General features: G+C 38.4%; 1 protein-coding gene across 2 annotated transcripts in view; it reads right to left on the reverse strand.

The window, feature by feature from the left end:
- The window catches only part of DTNA (dystrobrevin alpha), a 311835-nt gene that overhangs the window by 252260 nt on the left and 37747 nt on the right, over positions 1–21828 (reverse strand). The gene's annotated exons all lie outside the window — the stretch shown is intronic.

A 21828-nucleotide genomic window follows, 5' to 3' on the forward strand; every position in this document is an offset into this window, starting at 1 on the left:
GAAAAATGTCAATGCAAACTGGCTTCATGAATGTTACTAGATGGGAACACACAGTGGATTAAATTAACCTGAACTTCTCAAGGTCTGAGAGTCTCTGTGAGCTCTCCAGGGCAGGGAGAGAACTTTCTTCATTTTATAGGTTCATACACATATAAAATTTAAATGGAAACTCTTCATGAGGGTGGTAAACACACAATAAAATGTATAGATGATATACTGCAGAATTGTACCCCTGAAACCTACATAATTTTATTAACCAATGTCACCCCAAGAAACTCAGTAAATATAGAAAATATTAGTATAGTCAACAAATGCATATTGGATTTTAAATTTTGTCATTATCCAATAACTGAAAGTGGAATTTATAAGTAGTAGTTTTATGTAGTTGTGGCATATATTATAGGTGAGAAGATGGATCTATTAGTGTTTACCAGGATCCAATAAATCTATGTATGAGTCACTTTAATAGCATATAGCACCTAACACCATTTTTTGAATAGAAGGGTAGTTTTAGAAGATTTGTACATAACATGAGTAATGCTGACAGGAAGGTAAGAGTTTGGGGGGCTTTATCTGGATGGCACTGATGAATGAATCTCTGGCAACATAGAGAAGTGAACGACTGTTCTGGCAGGCCACATGCTTTCATCTCCACCCATCACAGGCAGTTCATCCATGGCTGGGGGAGTGGGAGCACTGGATACTCCTTCAATTAGAAGGAGTAGAAGGAAAAAAGCTGGGAGAGATCTAGACCTACAGAAAAGAGATTTAAAGTATTTATAGCCCTGCTGGCGTGGCTCAGTGGTTGAGCATCGACCTATGAACCATGAGGTCAGGGTTCAATCCCCAGCCAGGGCACATGCCCGGATTGCAGGCTTGATCTCTAGTACAGTAGTGCAGGATGCAGCCGATCAATGATTCTCTCTCATCACTGATGTTTCTATCTCTCTCTCCCTCTCCCTTCCTCTCTGAAATCAATAAAAATGTATATAAATAAATAATAAAGAAAGTATTTATAAATTGGAAAGAGGGGCTAAATCTAACCAAGTGAAATTTTAATTAAATATGCCTATATATAGAATAATAGAAAAATTGTGAAAAATATTTGAAGGTATTAGGTGAATATAAGATCAACATACATAAGTCACAGTGTGATGTGCTTGGGGGGAAAAAAAGCAAGTTAGATTTTATGCTGTATTATTGCATACAGAATTATAAAATGCTAATTCTATGATATTCAGTGCTGGTTAAACCATCCAGGGCACTCTGTTGACTCAGTGTCCAACTGACAAATTGTAAGAGATTTCATGGAAAGAGTCCAGACGGTTGAGTGGGCTGGAAAACCTTATGAGAATGGTAACCACAAAAGCTGAAGTTATTGAACTAGGAGAGAACCTGGGAGGAGGAATGATGTATGAGGTTGAAAAGCCACCATGTAGAAAAGCAGTGAGTTCATTTGTGTGATTCAAGTCCAGAAAAAAGATAAATGTGAGGAGATTATAGGAAGCTATATATCTGAAAAATAAAGTTAACTCTAGAGGTGGCAGATAATCAAATGGATTTCATGGAGAAATAGTGAATTTCCCATCACTACACATTACCAAGGTAGGGCTATAAAGAAGACTCAAGTGTCCAACTGATGGGGCTAAAATTGATGAACGTCTATGCATTTTATAGACCCAGGAATCTTTGACTCAGTGAATTTCCTATCTTATTATGAATATACTTTGTGCTAATAGGTTTTCTCATATACATTTTAGCTATAACATGCAAAAAAGGTAAACCCACTCACCAAAATACTAGGAAATATGCTAAAGAGAAAAAATATGAAACTTAAGGTAACAAATTATGCATATTTTTTGTTTGCTATTTTCTTTTAATACTATCACTATAGCATTTTCATCAAATTATATTTTAAAAAATACATTTATATTGAACAGCCTAAAGAGCTAGCTATATCAGATATTATAGCAATGTTTGAAGACACTGCACCAACATAAACACAAAAGGCACATCTAGATATAGATTCTAATATCATTTCTGGAAATTTTATTGAAGCTCTAAGCAGGCTTAAGAAAGTGGATTGAATAATAGAGAATCAAATACACAATTTTGCATAACACTAAATAATATTATCATGGCATATCATAGGTTTAAGGGCTCAGAGGTCAGATAATTTAATTTCCTTAACTCTGGTCTGCAGCTTGTTGCAGGTCTGTACTGAGGTTTTCATTAGCACATTAAATAAAGAAAAAAATGAGGACAATACATTTCTCATAATGTGAAATGTTGTCACCTTTTAAAGTGTGAAATACTAATTATTTGATGAAATGCTTGTGAACATAGGTGTTATTTTGTGGTGTGTGGTTGTTGTTTTTTGTTGTTGTTATTGTTTGATGGTTAGTGATCTGGTGTCCATTTTTCCAGATTTAATTTTAAAAAAATAATGGAGGTATATAAACCCACAAAGCCTGTTAATACTCATTTAAGCGACAATGCCTCCCTGCCCTCAATGCTTCAATTGGAGGCAATCTACATTTACAAGTTTCTTTCAAGTAATCTAATGAAAGGTCAGGAATAAGAGGCTCCAAACAGCCCAGTTCATGCTTGGGATTTCGAAATTATCAAGTCAGTGAACTGCTACTGCCTTTGCAGCACCTCAAATTTCCAGTGGGTATCCAAATGCCTTTCGTTTTTCAGTTTACCAGTAACTTTAGGAAACTAGAATCAAATGTAGAAGTCAATCCAGAGTAAGAGGCAATAATCCTGCAATTAATTAAGCAAAAATCAATACCAGTTTTAAGTAACTAACCAAGAATGCAATGAATTGGAATGTGTTGCCTATTAATAAGACAGAATCTATTTTAGAAATTTTCTTACAGGAATTTTAGTGATTTTATTGTGAGAGGATATTCAAAATAAACCTACATCAATCTGATTTGGCTTCTACTTCCTGCACTTACATATGCTCCCACAGCAGCCTGTTGGAAAGTTCATTTAACTGCTAGCTGTCTCCCAGTACTTCTTGTCCTTTCTCTCACACTAATAGATTTATGTGGGTGCGTGGTCACTCAGCATCAAACTCACCTTTCCTTAGAGCCAAGCATGACCAACTAAATTCTACCAAAGTAATGTGGGCAGAAGTGATGTGCATCCTTAAAACAATTGTGTGCGCTCCCTCCACCTCCTTCTCCCTCCTCCAAGCTGAGAGATGGCCAGAACATCTTTAGCCGACAAATAAACACCACAATTTGAAGATGATTTAGTATCCCTAGAGACTATGAGGAAGAGAAATAAACATCTTACTTGATAAGCCACTATACTTTGGGGTCGCTTTGTTATAATAGTCTGTTCTTTAAAGTGAAAGTTTAATTGGAAATATAAATACTTAACACAGGAAGAATACAGAATACCAGAATATATTACTAAAATATGCTATCTATCTATCATCTATCTATCTATCTATCTATCTATCTATCTATCTATCTATCGATCTACAAAAGCCTAAGCGACCGTTACGACCAGTCAACTGGATGACCGGTCGTTATGACATGCACTGACCTTCAGGGGGCAGACCCTCAACACAGGAGCTGTCCCCTGGTAGTCAGTGCACTCCGACAGCCAACCTCCCATGGCCGGCCAACTTCCTTCAGTCCCTCCCCTGGTCAGCCGGCCCTGATCAGCTCTGATCGCCGGCCAGGCTAAGGAACCCTACCCGTGCATGAATTGTGCACCGGGCCTCTAGTATACACATAAGTTCCTATCAAGTGTTAATTTAAAATTACACTTACACATACTTGAATACAGTGGGAAGATAATTACATAAAGGTTAGTAAAAATATTTACGACATAGAAATATTTATAAAGAATGATCTGAAATATGCGAAAGTGCTTTGAAAAAATGCCTGGAAGAAAATATCCCACAATAATACCTGAGTTTATCTCTGGAATTAGGATTATAGAAGCTTTTACCTCTACATCTTTAATAGTGTTTCTGTGCTTTCCAATGAACAGAAAAAGAACAGGTATTATGTGTATAATTCATTTGTATAAAAATATAAATGACTTCTTTGCATAAGTGCTTCTTACAGCAACTCTAACAGTGGAAGAGAGAGCACCTGCAATGGAACTCCCACCCACATCTGTAGTGGCATGCCCATTGCTAACCTCCTAACTCAAGGCAACCAAAGCACCTACTCAGATTTCAGTTTTGAATTCCTGAGGATATGTAAGTAAATTTTAAAATCTACTGGGGCGAGAAACAATCCCATTGTGTAATCCACACATAACGACGGTTTCCTTTAGTTCAGGTAATGTACACATTCTAACTATAGAAACAAAATCTGGCAAAGTAATTAAGAATAATTCTTATAGTTCATTAAGGAAAAATGCCAGATAGCATTATGTTTTTATTGGTTTAAAATCGACATAAAGTAATATAGGTGCCATTCTCAATATTGTTTACGTGGAGGACAGATACTTCTCCAAATCTCCAAAACACCCTTTCTTTTTCTACCTGGCCAAAGCTCTCCTTGAAAAACCAAGCCCATATCTCTCCTCTGTCATTCACTTCTTTCTTCCACTTGTGCTTTTCCTTCTTATTCTTAATTAAAAGCTAGACATTTGTAATGCAATTTGTTCATCTTTCATCACAAGCCCTATCCATGTCATCTCTTTCCTTCACTTATATCCTAAAACCCCAAGAAAAAAGCTTTTAATGATAGGAAATAGATGATTATGTGATTGGTTTATGTATTTAATATACTATACTTTTAGTAATTTTCAGGCATTAATGCTGCTAGTGATTTTTATTTTTACCTGGCTCTAACCCCATTCAATCCCAGGATAAAATATTTCATCATTCAATTTTAGCCCTACTGAATTCTCTTATCCTGGTGCTACTCAATAACTATATTAATCAACATAAGTTCATGGCAAAAAGCTTTAACTCTGTATAACATCAATTCAATTGATAGTGGTTACAGCCTACTGACAATGATTCTGAGATTACATCCTTGGTACAATCTATATATATAAATGGCTAATATGCTAAGTGTCCCTCCCTCGGTTCAACCCGTCGCTATGACATACACTGACAACCACCAGGGGGCAGACACTCAATGCAGGAACTGCTGAGCTGCAGTGAATTGGCAGCGGCGGATCTCAGGTGACAGACCCCTAAATCAGAGAGGGTTATGTTGTTGCTGGGGCAGTGTCGGTCCTGAATCTGGTTTACTGCACACTTGTGCTTGCATTCCACACCCTGTATGACAGCAACTTTGCAGAGTGTCCTCTCGCACTCTGGGACCTCTCAAGGGATGTCGGAGAGCCAGTTTCGGCTCAATTCCCACAGGCCAGGTTGAGGGACTCCACCTGCTGGAGGGACCCCTGCTCACTCTGCAGATGCCTTTCCAGCCATGGTGCCACCCCAGGTGTGGCCTGCCAAGGAGGGACTGGAGAGGGACTATGGGAGGTTGGCTCCAGGGTGTGTCTGGCTCACCTCGCCCAGTTCCACCTCACCAGCAACCTTCTAATTAATTTCCTTTCAATGTACACGAATCTGTGCACTGGGCCACTAGTAGGGTTACAAACTGTCATGAGTAAAGTTTCATAATCACAGGCAAGAAGATTCCATTTCTGATTCAGAGATAACTTTCACTGGAGTTATAAATATTAAAAAATAAAAACATCCTGAGTAATAAGGAGTTTTATGTACATATTTTCTTCAAATTACTTTTGATTCATAATGTGAAAATCAACAAATTTCTCTCAAAACCTAGTGTTTAGTATAAACACACCCTCTGTCTGTATTTTTAGCTTCTATGTAGAAAATACAATTCAAGTTTTTATCATATAATAATGTATGGCTATTATCTTATTTGGATTTCTTTTTCAATTGCATATGAGAAATATGTATTACCCATTTACTAAATTAAATAAAAACCCACATACCAATTCACCCTCTTCTCTGTGCTATAGCAATAATAGCCCTAATGCTTGTATAAAAGTGTTCAAATCTATTAGAGATAAAATGTTCTCTTTTGTTGAACAGCAAATGATATGGGAGGGAAAGAAGCAAGAAGATGTACGTGCCTTTGTTGAGTTTCGGGTACAGAGATAATGTAAGGCAGCAGGCTGCTTTATAATAGCAGAGCGACACGAATAAATGAAAAAAATTGCTGGGACAATAAAAGAAAGAATTTCTTTTCTTTGCTTCCTTGAAGTCAAACTCTGTTCTATGAACTATCAGAACAACCTGCTAATTACCAGCTAAATTACCATATGACTAATAGGGCAAAACCATGTTCTTTTACACTTTTGAAGTATTGGTTTTTAAACTTCTTCAGGTAAGGGGCTTAGACAAATTCTTACATCACACCAATGTTACTATTAATTCAAAATATGAATATCTGATGTATTCTGAAGGTAATGGAATGTATTTGGGATTTTCTATTAACTCTCATACTCTTTCTTGCTACTATAGCAAAAATGAGAGTCCACAGAAATTTGTAATTATGAGAATAAGAATATGAATATCACAAGAAAATTCATGTAAACATCACTCAAAAGCACTTTCAAGAAAAAGAAATCTAAGGTAATTCTGTTACCAGTCACTCACTTCATAATGATGTTTTGGTGACCTCCTGACCGCATCACATGTATCACAGTGACCGCATGAGATTACAATGGAGCCGAAAAGTTCCTGTCGCCTGGTGACGTGGGAGCTGCTGTGAAGTCACATGGTGTGCAAAGCATTACTCGTGTGTCTGTGGTCATGATGCTGTAAACGAACCTTCTGCACCACCAGTTGTATAAAAGAATAGCACATACAATTATGCACAGTACATAGTATTTAATAATGATAATAAATGACTATGTTACTGGTTTATGTACTTAATATACTGTGCTTTTAATAATTATTCTAGAATTTACTCTTTCTACTTATAAGAACGTTTGCTGTAAAACCGTATGCTGTGTTCCACTGGCAGCAGCCTCATCCATCTCGTATTTACCGCCTCTCTCGATTACATCATTTTATCTCCTGCGCGATGTAATCCTGTGCTGTTTTGTACAGTGACATGTGGAGGCTTGTAGCCTAGGGGCACTAGGCTATCCCATATGGCCTAGGCGTGTAGTAGGCTATCCCATCCAGGTTCAAACGCACTCTGTGATGTTCAAATGGGGAGGAGATCGCCTAACAATGCCTTTCTCAGAATGCAGCCCTGTTGTTAAGTGTATGTTGGCATATTAGAATGAAATGCTTATTAAAAACATAAGACTAAGAAGCACATTTACAATATCAGATGCTCTACCAAGCAAGTTACAATTCTTAGAATTTTACCTCAATGCATTTAAATTCTAAAATTTTAGGCACTTAGAATAGGATTAATGCATTAAGTTAAGAACAAATGGCTACAGTACAACACACAGAGGGAGGCAGTGCAGTAACATTAACAATAACTTGCAACAATAATTCCAGGGGTCTACAGCACAATGTTGGGATCCAACAAAGGGGGTGGAAAATGAAGAAAAAGTGTGCTAAGGCTTTTATGGGAAGGGGGAGAGGAAGGTAGATTAACTCTAGACTTTGATGACAGATTATTACTTTTAAAAGTATCTTGTAAATTTATGAGTAATTATTAGAAGATTTTAAATGGAATGTATAACTTCCGAATAATTAGAGGGGAAAAACCAGAAAAAAGATAAGTTGTTCGATTTTTTAAAAGGTAGGAAAGAGGCAAAGAGAAGCAACAAGGAAGTATAATAAATATCCTACATAATAAAAGCCTAATATGCTAAGTGTCCAGTCGTCCATTCAACCAATTAAAGCGTAATATGCTAATGATATGCTAAGGCTGCTCAACCACTCACTATGACATGCACTGACCACCAGGGGGCAGACAGTTGACCGGTTGACCAGTCACTATGATGTGCACTGACCAACAGGGGGCAGATGTTCCAACTGGTAGGTAAGCTTGCTGCTGGGGTCCCACCATTCAGGACTGAGTGAGGAGCAGGCCTAAGCCATCAGTTGGACATCCCCCGAGGGCTCCCAGGCTGTAAGAGGGTTCAAACTGGGCTGAGAGACACCCCCCCCCCAGTGCACGAATTTCATGCACCATGCCTCTAGTATAAAATAAATGCAAGGAATGAATCCAAATTGTTAACAATCACAATAAATATGAATAAACAAAATAAGTTATCTGAATTTCTCAATGTTTAATGCATTAGAAAATGAAAATATTTGATGATTTAAAGAAAAAAAGGGAAGGAGGGAATATATCTACTAGGCTTTTTATGTACCCAATTAAGTAAAAGGTAAACAACAACAAAATGGTTTTCTGTTTCATTTGATGGAAAATATGCCATCATTTATAAACAAAGGAATCATAGAAAGGAAAATAGATAATAATATAGGGTTAAGAAAGACATATGGAGAATGGTTAGGCCTAGATATATAATTTGTGGAAAAGGAAAAGAACAATTTCTTTTTTTCTTATTTTGATAGAAATTTTTTCTTAATGGAAGAGTAAATAGAAATGTCTGCAGATATAGGCCTTCAACATTAACAATAACTACTAACACTTCCATAGCGTTTCCTGTGTGCAAGGCACTGTTCTAAGTACTTCACACACATTAAATTCTTTTACCTTCACAACAGTCTCCACTTTAAGCTGAGAAGACTGAGGTGCCGAAGGCCATAGCTCATACAACTGGAGTGAAAAATTCGGGGTTTGAACCTAGATAGTCTGAAAACATACCTGTGTTTTCAACCACTACTCTATCTTACTGAGACCTATGTGCCAGTCACTTAAAATAGAATTTTAAAATAATAATATTTCTGCTGAGTAAATTTGTTCTATTAAAGGGTGTCCCAAAATTCACGCAAGAAGTAATTTTGATAGAAAACACAGGTTTATAATTAAAAATTGTACATTTTTTATTGATTCATAAAGTATACAGGATAGGGTTATGTATGGAATAGCACATCGGGTAAACGGCCTCTACGGCTTTGCTGGCACATACGCAAAGCCGTGGTCTTCATTGGTCTTCAGTGTCCCTGCTCCTGGGCCATCATTGGTACTTGGTAATGCTTATTAAATTGAATGGATTGAAATCAAAGGGCAACAGATATTAGAATCTGATTCAATAAACCAAGTAAAATTAGGCTTTTATTTTTTTGTTTTTGTTGTTGTTAATGCTCACACAAAATTCAAATCTTGCGTGAATTTGGGGACACCCTTTATTATAGTGTCATGAGAGATTTTAAATAATGTGATTGAGAATGGGAAAGGTCAGGACATTCCTAATGGTGAAACACTGCCCACACACACATGGGTTGGACATCAGGCATTTTTGACTCCTGCCCACTAAATGCCAGAATTCTGTATTTTAATTATACAAATAGCACACAAAAGCATTCTCTTGATAATAATCTAAAATACAGTAGTTTATAGAATAAAATCGCCTTCCTTCACTCCAACAATTCTCTTCCTCAAAAATAACAGGTTGGGTGCTGTGTCACAGAAAACTGTAATCTGAACTTAACTTTCTAACATAAAATGAGCTGTGAAGTACATACATTTTTTTTCTTTGCTTCATTTATTCTAATGATGTCTTTATACCTGAATATATGGACCCCTCTAGTGTTTGACTGCCCAATAAAACAAACACATGTGGCTAATTTGTAAAATCATTCTCCTATCACTTGATTTAAACCTTTTAAACTTCTTGATCTTCTAATATATTAGACACTGAGGACATGGAACTCAAAAGATAGACCAGAATCGTGCCTGCTAAGATGGCTCAAAGCAAACTAATGCCCAAACTCAAGTAAAACAAATATGCAGCTCAATATCATGAAAGCACTTTAAAACAAATAAATATCTTGCTCTAATCCGAGGAGAAAATGGTGAGTCTATTCATCAGCCCCAGTGGTTCTCAGAGCAGGTGGTGTCCTCATACTCTGCAGTAAGCGGAGGTCCAGGATGCTGGATGCCCTGCCATCCATCGGCTTACTTCTTCCCAAGAAGAGTACCCCAATCTTTCTTTCAAGATCTTCAAATGTTCCTTGGGACATTCGTATAAATGAAAAACCTGTTTATCATTTTTTTAAACTTACATCCTAAAAACAACCACACACAAAGTAGTTTGTATATAGTTCCCATTGGATTTGAGAGCAGTTTGTACTTTGGGGGGAAATTTACCAAGTCTTGCTCACCATTCTAGAAAGTCATGTCACAGAGAGCAATGCCACTAAGCACCATTCGAGGCATCAGTATGAGACATTTGTATTAACACTGTACTTGGAGCTGCCACCTCCATGGTGCAAGCATCTTAATATATTTTTTAAAAGGTTTTGAGATCAAAGCACTTAAATGTTGAAATGAACATTGTTTTATTCTAAATTATTTTCCTTTAATTTCTCCTTTATGTTTCACTGCTATCATTATATCGACATTTTGTCTTAGCCGTGTATAAATAAGGTTGTATTACCTGTGAATTTTATTTCAGGACAGTTTTAGACATGACAAAATATTTATTTTAAAGAGGGATTTAGGGCTTGATAGGCCTAAGAATTGGAGTTACACAGATACAGGTCAGACAATCCACTTAACTGGAAAAGATGAGGAATGGGGTTCAATGAGGTTGGTTTTTGCCTGACTTCAGAAAAACAAAAAAAAGAGTAATTTAAAGCTGGAAGCAAATTCAGTTACCTAATGCAACCTCTTCACTGAACACATGGAGAAACTGAGAACTAAGGGATATGGCAAATCTCAAGTGCCAGGTAGTGGCTGGACAGGGATCGAACTGAAAACCATGTGACAACTCTTGGGGTAATCTACCCACTGCCCCCTGTAACTGAGAAAGGGAATCAGGTAGGTGAAATGGAGAAAACCAGAAGGCACTGGGCAAGCCACCAAGTCTGAAGGTGGCAGTTCTTTTGGTGACCAGAAAATTTGAATCCTCAGCCCTCAAAGTTTGCTTGTGCCAAGTGTAAAGTGATGATAGAAATTTGAGAATAAAAAGATATAGGAAGAAAATGGAAAAGTCAACTCTGGAAACACTGACATATACAGCCATGGAAGTCCATTATCATTATTTTTACTTTTCCTTTTAATTATGGATAATTTTTTACTGGGATAACTGGGAGAGGCTTTACCTTTGGTATGCTTTAGATTCAACAAAGGCCAGACCACTATTACGCAGGCAATGCCTAACATGAAACATGTGTTGCTTACAAATGGTTTAATTTTGAGGGGTATTAGGAAAACTCAGTCAAAAGCATCTCTCCTTGGGGATAGCTGAACTTCTGCTTCCTGAAGCATGCCAGCAAGAACACAAATTTTCGTGGAGGGAGGAGGAATGGGCAACATGACTGATTTGGACCATCACTGTAACCCCAGTGCTAACACCAATATATCAACCAAAGAGGCGCTTACATTTTCACAAAGGGAAGAGAGGGAAGGAGATGGGAGGAAGGAAATGAATTAATCCATTTTTGGCCCTCTCATAATATTCAAATACCGTCTGAAGAGATAATATATTTTTTTCCCCAGCACTCTGCATGAATACATATTAGCAAACCTTATTGTTCTGGCTGTAATGGCATGGAAAGTATTGAGTTAATGTGGCTTCCATCTGGTTTGCCTCTTTACCTAGGGCAAAAATTGTTATGATTCAACAATGCCTTATATTTGAAGCCTTTTTCCATGAAAAATATCCTTTCAAGTACAGTTTAATTAATTATCTAATAGAGGATGTGTTTTTAAAGTCCCCTCTATCCCAACTTTGCGCTAAGAAAACAGAGTTTCAAATGGCTAAGGTCTTAGAAGACTGATAACCCAGTGCACCTTTATTTTCTTTAAAATTCATTCATTCTTCAAAGCCATTTAAATTGCTCTTAAGAAATCCAAACAATGTCTCCCAAATATAAGAAACATAAAAACTCTAAAGCCCTGCTTATATTTAGAACAACGGTCACCAGATTTTCATCTGTACCATAAAGTGCCTGATCAGATCTTTTCATATAACGTCAAGAACACAGTCAGGTATTTACACAGTGAACATATATTTTGTTTCTTGTATGGTGTAGGCACACATATACGACACACATTTTCAGATTTATTTTTCTCTTTCACTACAATGATTTCTATATATTTTTTCCCCTTGAGAAAGGATTGCACTTTCAGGAAATCCGTGCTGCAGATAAATCCCTAAATTATAACATCTCAACTCCTGTCCTTGAAGATCTTCCTACAGAGAGGCGTACTAAAAGGATGTTTTAGCCATTCTTATTGGTGGATGGCGACCCTTCAGTCCCAGTAACACATGTAAGTCTACAAATTAGATGGAGCAGAGGTTCACTGCTGATCCTTAACCCATGTGTAAGATGACACATGTAGACTGGGGCTGGTACACTGGCGGGCACCGGCATCTCCCACTGCCTGCATCCTGATCAATGGAACTGGGAGTCTATTTTCAATGGTCAGAATCCAGAAGAACAAAAACCTATCATTTTGCTCAACTCCCAAAGTCTCCTACATGATTTCATCAATGAAAATGTCCTGTCTTCCTGCCTTAGGGTATTAGAGAGCAGGGAGAGCTCAACCCCTTGGGTGATTGTGTGGATTTTAATCTTGGCTGCAATGACCCCAGCTACTCAGTGAAACCTGCTAACAGGACCTAGTCAGAAGGAATCTATTTCTTTCCTCCTCCCTCACATTGCTTCCTGCTTCCATGCACTGCTTATCCCAGGCTGCCCTGTGGCTGGAAGTGTAATGATTCCTCTGGATTGTGTGCTAATAGAAGGCGGTAGTTTGGACTCATTTTTCTTTGCATTCCTGGGGGGAGGGGGTAGTTCAGGAACTGACACCTAGGAGGTGCTCAGTAAATGCTCGCTGAATTAAATTAAGTTACATTAAACAGTAGAGGAGACATTTTCATTCTTTGTGATCTTTGGGCCATTCCCTGAAAGGCCCTCTGGTCAAAAGATTTAACCCTTTCGCTGAAGATTTTCATGCTCACTTCAACTGCAAGGGAGTTTTTAACAGGAAGGGCAACAAAACTTCCATCTGGCTACTTAAAAATTGCGTGGAAATAAAGTATTATCTTTCTTTGTTTCAGGGCTTTTCAGATGCTTAAAAAATTTTTTTGGAATCCAAAGTCAGAAGTGGTTTAAATTTCTTACCTGATTGGACAGAGAACAATGAAAGAATTTAGAGTAAGTAAAAACACACACACACACACAAAAAAAAAAAACTGGACTGAAACGAACTGAGGCATTCACTTGGCTTTGTACCTTCAGATTACAAAGTCTTCACTATTAAACATTTTGGGTTTGCATTTGCAGTTGAATAGCTTACATAGAAGATAGCCCAATGAATGAAGTTACCCTTAAAAAAAGAAAAAGAGCAGAAAGCTATAAAGTGGATAATGAATGTGCGAATGAAAGGCAAAAGGAGAGTAAAAGGCTGTTGTTATCCTTTACTGATAGCATAATTTTATACTTTCAAAAGAAATAAATAGCTTATTTAACCATGTCTTCATAACTCTTGATGCAATGGGGAGTCCGAGCAGAGTTAGGATGTTTCTACCAGAGAGACAGGGAAATGATCTGGGGCTGAAAGTGACAGGCAGCTGTTGAGAGTCAGCCTGGAATCCTCATCTCCTTACCACCAGTCTCTGCTTCTTTCACTGGTGTTATGTCTTGATGCTCCCACAAGCATCATAAATTAAACTTAGTCAAACACACAATTCATAAGCTGAGGTAGACATTTCCAGCAAAACTGTGTTTCTCTTGTGTCCTTCGCTTTTAATACCATGTTCCCATCCAGATTAATATCTTGAAACTAATAATCAATCGCCTCTACCTGATATCACTGACTCTGCAGAAGCCCCTGTAATTTTAAAGCATTAGAAAAAGAAATCCCCCAAGTGCTAGTTACTATGTGATTTGCACGGAAATGTCCAACTGGACATTTGAAACATGCTGTCCAGGGTGTCTGGGAGTGGAGGAGGGGTGGGAACGGAGAAGGAGATAGGGGATGCTGATATTTGAGGAGAGGGCATTCCCTGATGATTCCTTGGTAACGATGACAAAGAACTTTTGTTCTATACTTCATCAGCTGAATTTCTAGAAGGAGAGCAGAGGGGTTAAAGAGGGAGGGCACTGGATCAGAGAGCTTGGGGCTGAATTTTGGCTATTTAATGTGACTTCCGAAAATCTTCTCTAGCAGTAAAATTGGGATAAAAATCATTATCTTCTTTATAGCATTGTTACATGGGTTAAGTAACATAAAGTATGTTAAAGTGCTTAGCAAAGACTTAGGCATCTAATATGTCCCCAATAATTTAGCTATTATTATTAATAGTAGTATAGAATTATTAATAGGGATTGGGGGAAAATGGAGATAGGAAAACCGAAGAAAAGGAAGGGTCTTTGTGATAAGAAACTAAAAGTGATACTGAAGACAGATTTCTAAGTGATGAACACAATATGATTTCTTCATGATTTCATTTTTCTTGAAGTAGAAAGGCACCTAGATTGATGGAGCATGAACACACGAGGACTAAGAGTAAATGGTCCATTTAAAAGACTTAATGTCTTTATTAAAACGTCATCATTCTTTCAAGTCCCAAATTAGGATAATTAGCCTTGATGAAGATGTTTACATCCTCAGTCTGAGAATCAGGCTTGGAGTGATCATCGGGGGAGTCTGTTCTGCCCTGGGAAGTAGGGGCTGTCAGACCAGCTGAAGCTCCATTTGGGTGAGAGGAGGGAATGCCACCATCAGACGTTTCCTCAAGGACACAGTGGCTCAGGGTGATCTACACAGCTCCTGCCCTCATGTCCAATCTCACAGACTGAGAGGAACTTGCTCTCAGAGAATCCAGGAATGCTCTCATCATCCCACTTATGAAAAATATTGTGTGACTCAGTGTTGCCTAGTAGCTATCGACACTTAAGCTGAAAGGAACTCCCAAAGAAGGACTTTCCGAAGCACATTTTCACATTCCATTTTTTTCTGAATATTCTTAGCTCTACCCTGGGTTAAACCAGACTTTCAAAGAATCATGAATTTATATTGCATCATACTGGTGAATTATAATGTTGTTTTTGTTAAAGTGCAATTTGGCACGGTAACATCAGCTTCTGTCAAGAGACAGTTAAAAAAAAAACCAAAAAGAAAACCCAACAACTTTAAAAGATGTAGCTATATGAAAGCAGTTGAATATCTTGTTCTTTACAGTACACAAAGGCCATTTTGTGACTGTCCTTGGGGAAAATGCTCTATCATTTTCTAATCAGAAGCAGTTGGCCTTCTGCTAAGCAACCGGTTTGTTTTTCTCTTTATGGACAATGTAAATTGTATAATTCATCATTTGCACCCCTTTTACTAGATACTGGAAAGTCTGTGCCAAATTTTTGCCTAATCTCTGAAAACATAGCAAAATTTTTGGATATATTCTATGTTCTTTTGCCTTTATTTTACTTTTCTTACCATTATATTCTATTTGCCTTATATTTCTCATCATTAAAAATGTATTTTACCTTGCCATATTGTATGCTGACTTCAGTCATTTGTTATAACTTAATGAATAATGAAGGAATGAATGAATCAGTACTTCTGATGACTTAGTTATAGTATGATATTTAAAAGGAGAAAGGACAGAGGCATTTACACATTCAGAGTTCTAAAATTTCAGATGGCAAGGATTTTAGAAGCAGGCAGTCACTAGTATAGGTTTAACAGCTCAAACATAGTGGATGAAAATATCTCTCAAATTCTTTAGGTCTTTTCTTCATGGTGGCATAATGGCTGCTGTAGCTCCACTAATTCTGCTGTTGATCAAAGCAGGATGAAATTGATGGAAGCAACAGACACTCTTAGGGGGTTAGAACTGTGTCACATCGTCAACCATATTTTCAAGGGAAACTACAAAGGACAGTCTGTAATTACAACCTATAGAGTAAGTGCAGGTAACTGAGTTGGGTTGGGTTGGAATTAGGTGCTGGTTGTGGCAATGTATATTCTGCCACAGGCATGAACCCTGGAAATATTGCAATTCATTAAAATGTTCCTAAACTGAGAGAAACCAAGATGGCAGCATAGGTAAACACCGGAGTTTGCTGCCTCGAACAACCAATTCAAAAATACAACTAAAAGACGGAACGGACATCATCCAGAACCATAGGAAGGCTGGCTGAGTGGAAATTCTACAACTAGAAGGAAAGAGAAAAGCATACCGAGACTCAGAGGAGGTGTAGTGCAGAAGTAAAATATTAAGGTACAGAGGTGCACACGAAGCGGGCTGGTGGCTGAGGGTGTGGTTGTTGTTTTCAATCAGGAGGGAGCCTCAGGCTCTGAGCTCCAGTTCTGGGTGAGTCTCTGGAGACCCAGACTCATACGGGAGAAGTGGGACTGTCTGGCATCGGTCGGAACTCGAGGGCAGCTTCCTCTCGGAGGGGCTTGCAGCGATTGCTGAGACACTGAGAAGCAGCGGGGCCTCTGAGAGCAGCCATAACTGCTAGCCCCGCCCTGTTGATCCCGTGGGACCCGCCCCGCTCAAGTCCTGCAGGGAGGCTTTTGCTGGATAGCCTCAGGCAGAAGCTAGATTAGCACCTCCCTAGAGATCCAGGAGCCAGTGTACCCAGAGGTCAGAGTGGGACCATCCAATTTGCAGCTCCGTGGAACCATAAAGGACACACTCAGGGGGCAGACTCAGTGAGCACCAAAGCCCCATTGAAGCAAGTCTTGCCCCAGAGGGGTGTCTCCAGCACAGAAGTTCTCCCACTGCAGACACAGCTGATTCTCACAGCCAATTGGCCTGGAGGTCAATTCCTCCCAGTGAAACCTACAACAATCAAGGCTTAACTACAACAAGACTGTGCACAAAGCCCACAAGGGGGTGCACCAAGAGTGTCCTCCTCAGGTAACTGGGGAGGCTGAACCACTGGGCCCTAGAGGACACTTAGCACAGACAACCACTCTATCAACACAGGGAATCATAAAAAATGCGGAGACAAAGAAAAAGGACACAAATGACAGAAATGGAGGAAAGCAAACTACTGGATATAGAGTTCAAAACCACACTTTTAACGTTTTTCAAGAATTTTCTAGAAACTGCCGCTAAACTTAATGAGACCTACAAGAAATCTAATGAGACCCTCGAGGTTGTGATAAAGGACCAACTAGAAATTAAGCATACACTGACTGAAATAAAGAATATTATACAGACTCCCAACAGCAGACTAGAGGATCGCAAGAATCAAGTCAATGATTTGAAATACAAAGAAGCAAAAAACACCCAACCGGAAAAGCAAAATGAAAAAAGAATCCAAAAATACGAAGATAGTGTAAGGAACCTCTGGGACAGCTTCAAGCATACCAACATTCGAATTATAGGGGTGCCAGAAGAAGAGAGAGAGAAAGATATTGAAAACCTATTTGAAGAAATAATGACAGAAAACTTCCCCTACTTGGTGAAAGAAATAGACTTACAAGTCCAGGAAGCACAGAGAACCCCCAAAAAAAGGAATCCAAAGAGGACCACACCAAGACACATCATAATTAAAATGCCAAGAGCAAAAGACAAAGAGAGAATCTTAAAAGCAGCAAGAGAAAGAAACTCAGTTACCTACAAGGGAATACCCATACGACTGTCAGCTGATTTCTCAACAGAAACTTTGCAGGCCAGAAGGGAGTGGCAAGAAATATTCAAAGTGATGAATGCCAAGAAACTACAACCAAGATTACTTTATCCAGCAAAGCTATCATTCAGAATTGAATGTCAGATAAAGAGCTTCACAGATAAGGAAAAGCTAAAGGAGTTCATTACCACCAAACCAGTATTATATGAAATGCTGAAAGGTATCCTTTAAGAAGAGGAAGAAGAAAAAGGTAAAGATACAAATTATGAACAACAAATACACGTCTATCAACAAGTGAATCTGAAAATCAAGTGAATAATCTGATGAACAGAATGAACTGGTGATTATAATAGAATCAGGGGCATAGAAAGGGAGTGGACTGACTATTCTTGTGGGGGGAAATGGGTGAGGGGGATGCGGAAAGAGACTGGACAAAAATCGTGCACCTATGGATGAGGACAGTGGGTGGGGAGTGAGGGAGGACGGTGGGGTGGGAGTTGGGTGGAGGGAAGTTATGGGGGGAAAAAAGAGGAACAAATGTAATAATCTGAATAATAAAGATTTAATTAATCAAAATAAAGTAAAATAAAATGATCCTAAACTTTCAACCATCAGTTTAAGTTTGAGTCATATTCTGTATTTTCTACCTTTGCAAGGAAAATAAAGGCTCATGTTTAAAATGTAAAGTACTTGCACAATATCGGTGGTTTGTGTAAGGGGCACAATAATGCCTGATGATGGAAAGACATTGATTTTCCTGAGAGCTTAGCAGGCCCTGCACCCAGGAAGGTGGATCTGATTATGGGACATGGCACCGGTGCATCAGTTCTGGGTAGTGCTTTTCTTTTAGAAAGTATTCAACCTAAGACACTTTCTGTTACCCAGAGTATAAATGCCCCTTTGCTTTATTTAAATCAGGAAGAATATATTACTATATTTGGCCCTTCAGAAGGTGAAATGAACAGAACACGATCTCTATGACTGTTGTTTTTACAGCTCCCATGTTCTGCTCTGTAGCTACACCCTGTAGTATGTGAGTTGATACAAATAACACGTGAGAGTCTGTTTGTTTGGAGTAGGCTCTACCTGCTGGTTTGGGAATTCTAGAATCATTTTCAAAATATATTTTTATTGATTTCAGAGAGTAAGGGAGAAGGAGAGAGAGAAACATCAATGATGAGAGAGTCACTGATTGGCTGCCTCCTGTAGGCCCCATACTGGGGCTTGAGTCCACAACCTGGGCATGTGCCCTGACCAGGAATCCAGCCATGACTTCCTGGTTCATAGGTCAATGCTCAACCACTGAGCCACGCTAGATGGGCAATTCTAGAATTTTTAATGGAACAAACTCCCAAGCTGTAAAATTAACACTGTTTTTCAGTTCCAACTTGGACAATCAATTCTAATAGGTTTGGCAGAAGTTCCCTGAGCTCAGTCAATTGTCTGATTGCGAGGTCTCATCAATGCATAACAGTCATAGAGGAAGTCCAGGCTCCAGGGCATGCTTTCATGGCAACCATGTATTAGAAACAGATGGGTTTTTAAGGCAGAGGCATGGGGACTCTCACTTGTTGAAAGATGAAATAAAAATAGAATTAAAAAACAAACCAATCACAGTAACAAGTATATTAGCATTCTTGCGAACTCATACAGAGAAAACATTCAGCTTGCAAATCATCTCCTTAAAAAGCTGGGCATAAAAGCACTTTCAGTGGACAATAGGGTCTAGTAACTTCACTTCAAGGAGAATTTCTCCAAAAAGGTGACTCTGTTAAGCTTGATACAAGCTCAAGAAATGCTTGGAACTTTAACTGCAGTATCTGGACCCATTTATTATGGTTTAGTGTCTAAGTAACAGTTTAATAGCTGAAAATTGGGTGTTCCAGGCTCTGTCTCACCAATGGTTTTCTTTGACCTTGGACAAGCACTTGACTCTACAAAATTACTTTTCCAGGCTTTTATTTTTGTTCTGTAGAATAAAAATAACTTTGAAAATGGTAGATCAAATATACAAGTCACAAAGCTGGAGAAATTAAACTAGCAACAACGTGTCTTGACTCTAAATATAGATTTGTCTCACCACTTAAATGATTTCACCTTTTTTAGTCGGAAGTATGGAGACTTGAATAAAAACAAAGCGAAACACTGTCTTGTTTCACTGAGGTTTTTGTCTATATCTAGAATGTCTACTATTAAAATGCCATTCTTTATTAACTGTTGGCAGCATCTGGTGAACCACTAAAAATACCCTTTTGTAATGGGACTAAAGAAAGATAAGAAATCTATTTCTCCATGAGTAGACAATTCTCCTTGGTTTGTGGAAAGTACCACTTAAAATAAAAGGGTTTGACTAAATGAACTCTTGTGTTCCTATCTAATCAGTCTTACGTGGTGCGCTCCTTTAGCAGAAAGAATTTACCTACCAGATCCAAGAGTGGCAACAGGTGCATGCACACGCACACACACACACACACACACACACACACACCCCAACTTTCCACATATGCATGTATCTATGTGTTTACAGATATGGGAGGAATTACAGAAAAGACAGATATAAAGAGAGAAGTGACAGGAAAAAAATGATGGCCGAACTCTCTGAGAGCAGTGAGCCTGAGAACAGTAGCAGGAAAAGCCAGTGGTGCCTTTCATCAAACCCTGCCTGCGATTTCAGAGTCTGTTCCCAGTAGGATCAATAGATTATCCCGGTGCCTCTTGCCGATGAAAAACCACACATACTTGGAAGCTGATGTTCCGACTTTAAGTCAAAAGAAGTAACCATGGAAAAGAAACCACCTTTATAAACGTGGCTTCTCTTTTCTTCCTCACTGAGAAAACAAAATGTCAAGAAGAGGCAAAAGAAAACTGTGCATCCTTAAATAAATGGAGGTCAACTTCTTATGCTGGGGATGGTCAGATATTGTTGGCACAGTACTGAGTTAACTTTGTGAAGAACAGTTCCACAAAACGATAATTTTACATATTCCTATTATTAGGATTCATATTTCTCTGATGATTTGAATAGAGGGATATAGCAGCTTTCTTTTATTGGTTAATTATAATAATAATAGTTGATACTTAAAGAATGCTTCATGTGTGTCAAGCAGTGTTCTCAGTATTCACCTGTGACTAACCGGGATCCTGTACTATAGGTACCATTATCCCTATTTTCACAGATGAAAATTTCAAAGCAAATTTCCCAGGAGCACGCAGCCAGCAAGGGTTGGGTGTTAGGATCTGAGCTCATTCTATGTGGGTCTAGAGTCCCTGCTCCAAACCATGACACTCTACTACCATCTTAGAGTGTTCTACATTCACTATATTTTCAATCAATAGATTTTAACCTAAAGAATGGAAGAACACTGTACTCAAGAAGACAAAAGGTAAAAGCTGTTATATCACTATTACTTCTTAAGTATCCCACTTCTTTTTTGTGAAACAAAATTTCATAAAATTTTGCTATCCTCTTAAGGCCCTAACACCAAAAGCCCAGATGAATAGTGGATCTTTGGTTTCTAACCAGAACATGTGTGATCATGTTCTTTAATCATATATCTCCAGTCATATTAGCAAATATTCTGCTAATGTATGACTTAGTATTCCATAGGAGTGCTGAGTTCAAGGATGTACCAACAATCACAATCCCACAACACCGAGAAGTTCATAAGAAAGAGCACTGGGTTAGGCCAGCTTCAGTATTGTGATGTGAAAATGACGCTAGCCTATGCACAGAAAGGGTCAATGCATAAATGAGAATAGATGCATGAATCATTTTAAACTTCTTGAAAGCATTTTGCCTGGTCAAACTATTGCCTTTTTTCTTTCATTATTTCCAAATAATTCCATAGGAGTTCTCTTTGGTTGCCAACTAAAACCTATTGGCTCTTTCTGGATCAATCAAACTGCACTGGGAAGTTATTTATTTCTATTTCTACTGCTGTGTGTCAGAGGAGTGGTTTTCTTTGAGAAATGGAATGAACGGCCTACTATGGAATGAACGGCCTACTATGGAATGAACGGCCTACTATGGAATAAGGTGATCACTGAGTATGCTCTCCTTCAATAGAAGGTGGAAGCTCCGGTCTCACAGTGCTTACTCAGTACATCTAAAGAAAAACAAAAAGTCTAAACACTCTCAAGTAGGGCTAGAGCGTACTCAGAATCGTGTGAAG

This window comes from Myotis nattereri (genome assembly GCF_964212035.1).
Source record: "Myotis nattereri genome assembly, chromosome: 8".
Lineage (NCBI taxonomy): Eukaryota > Metazoa > Chordata > Mammalia > Chiroptera > Vespertilionidae > Myotis > Myotis nattereri.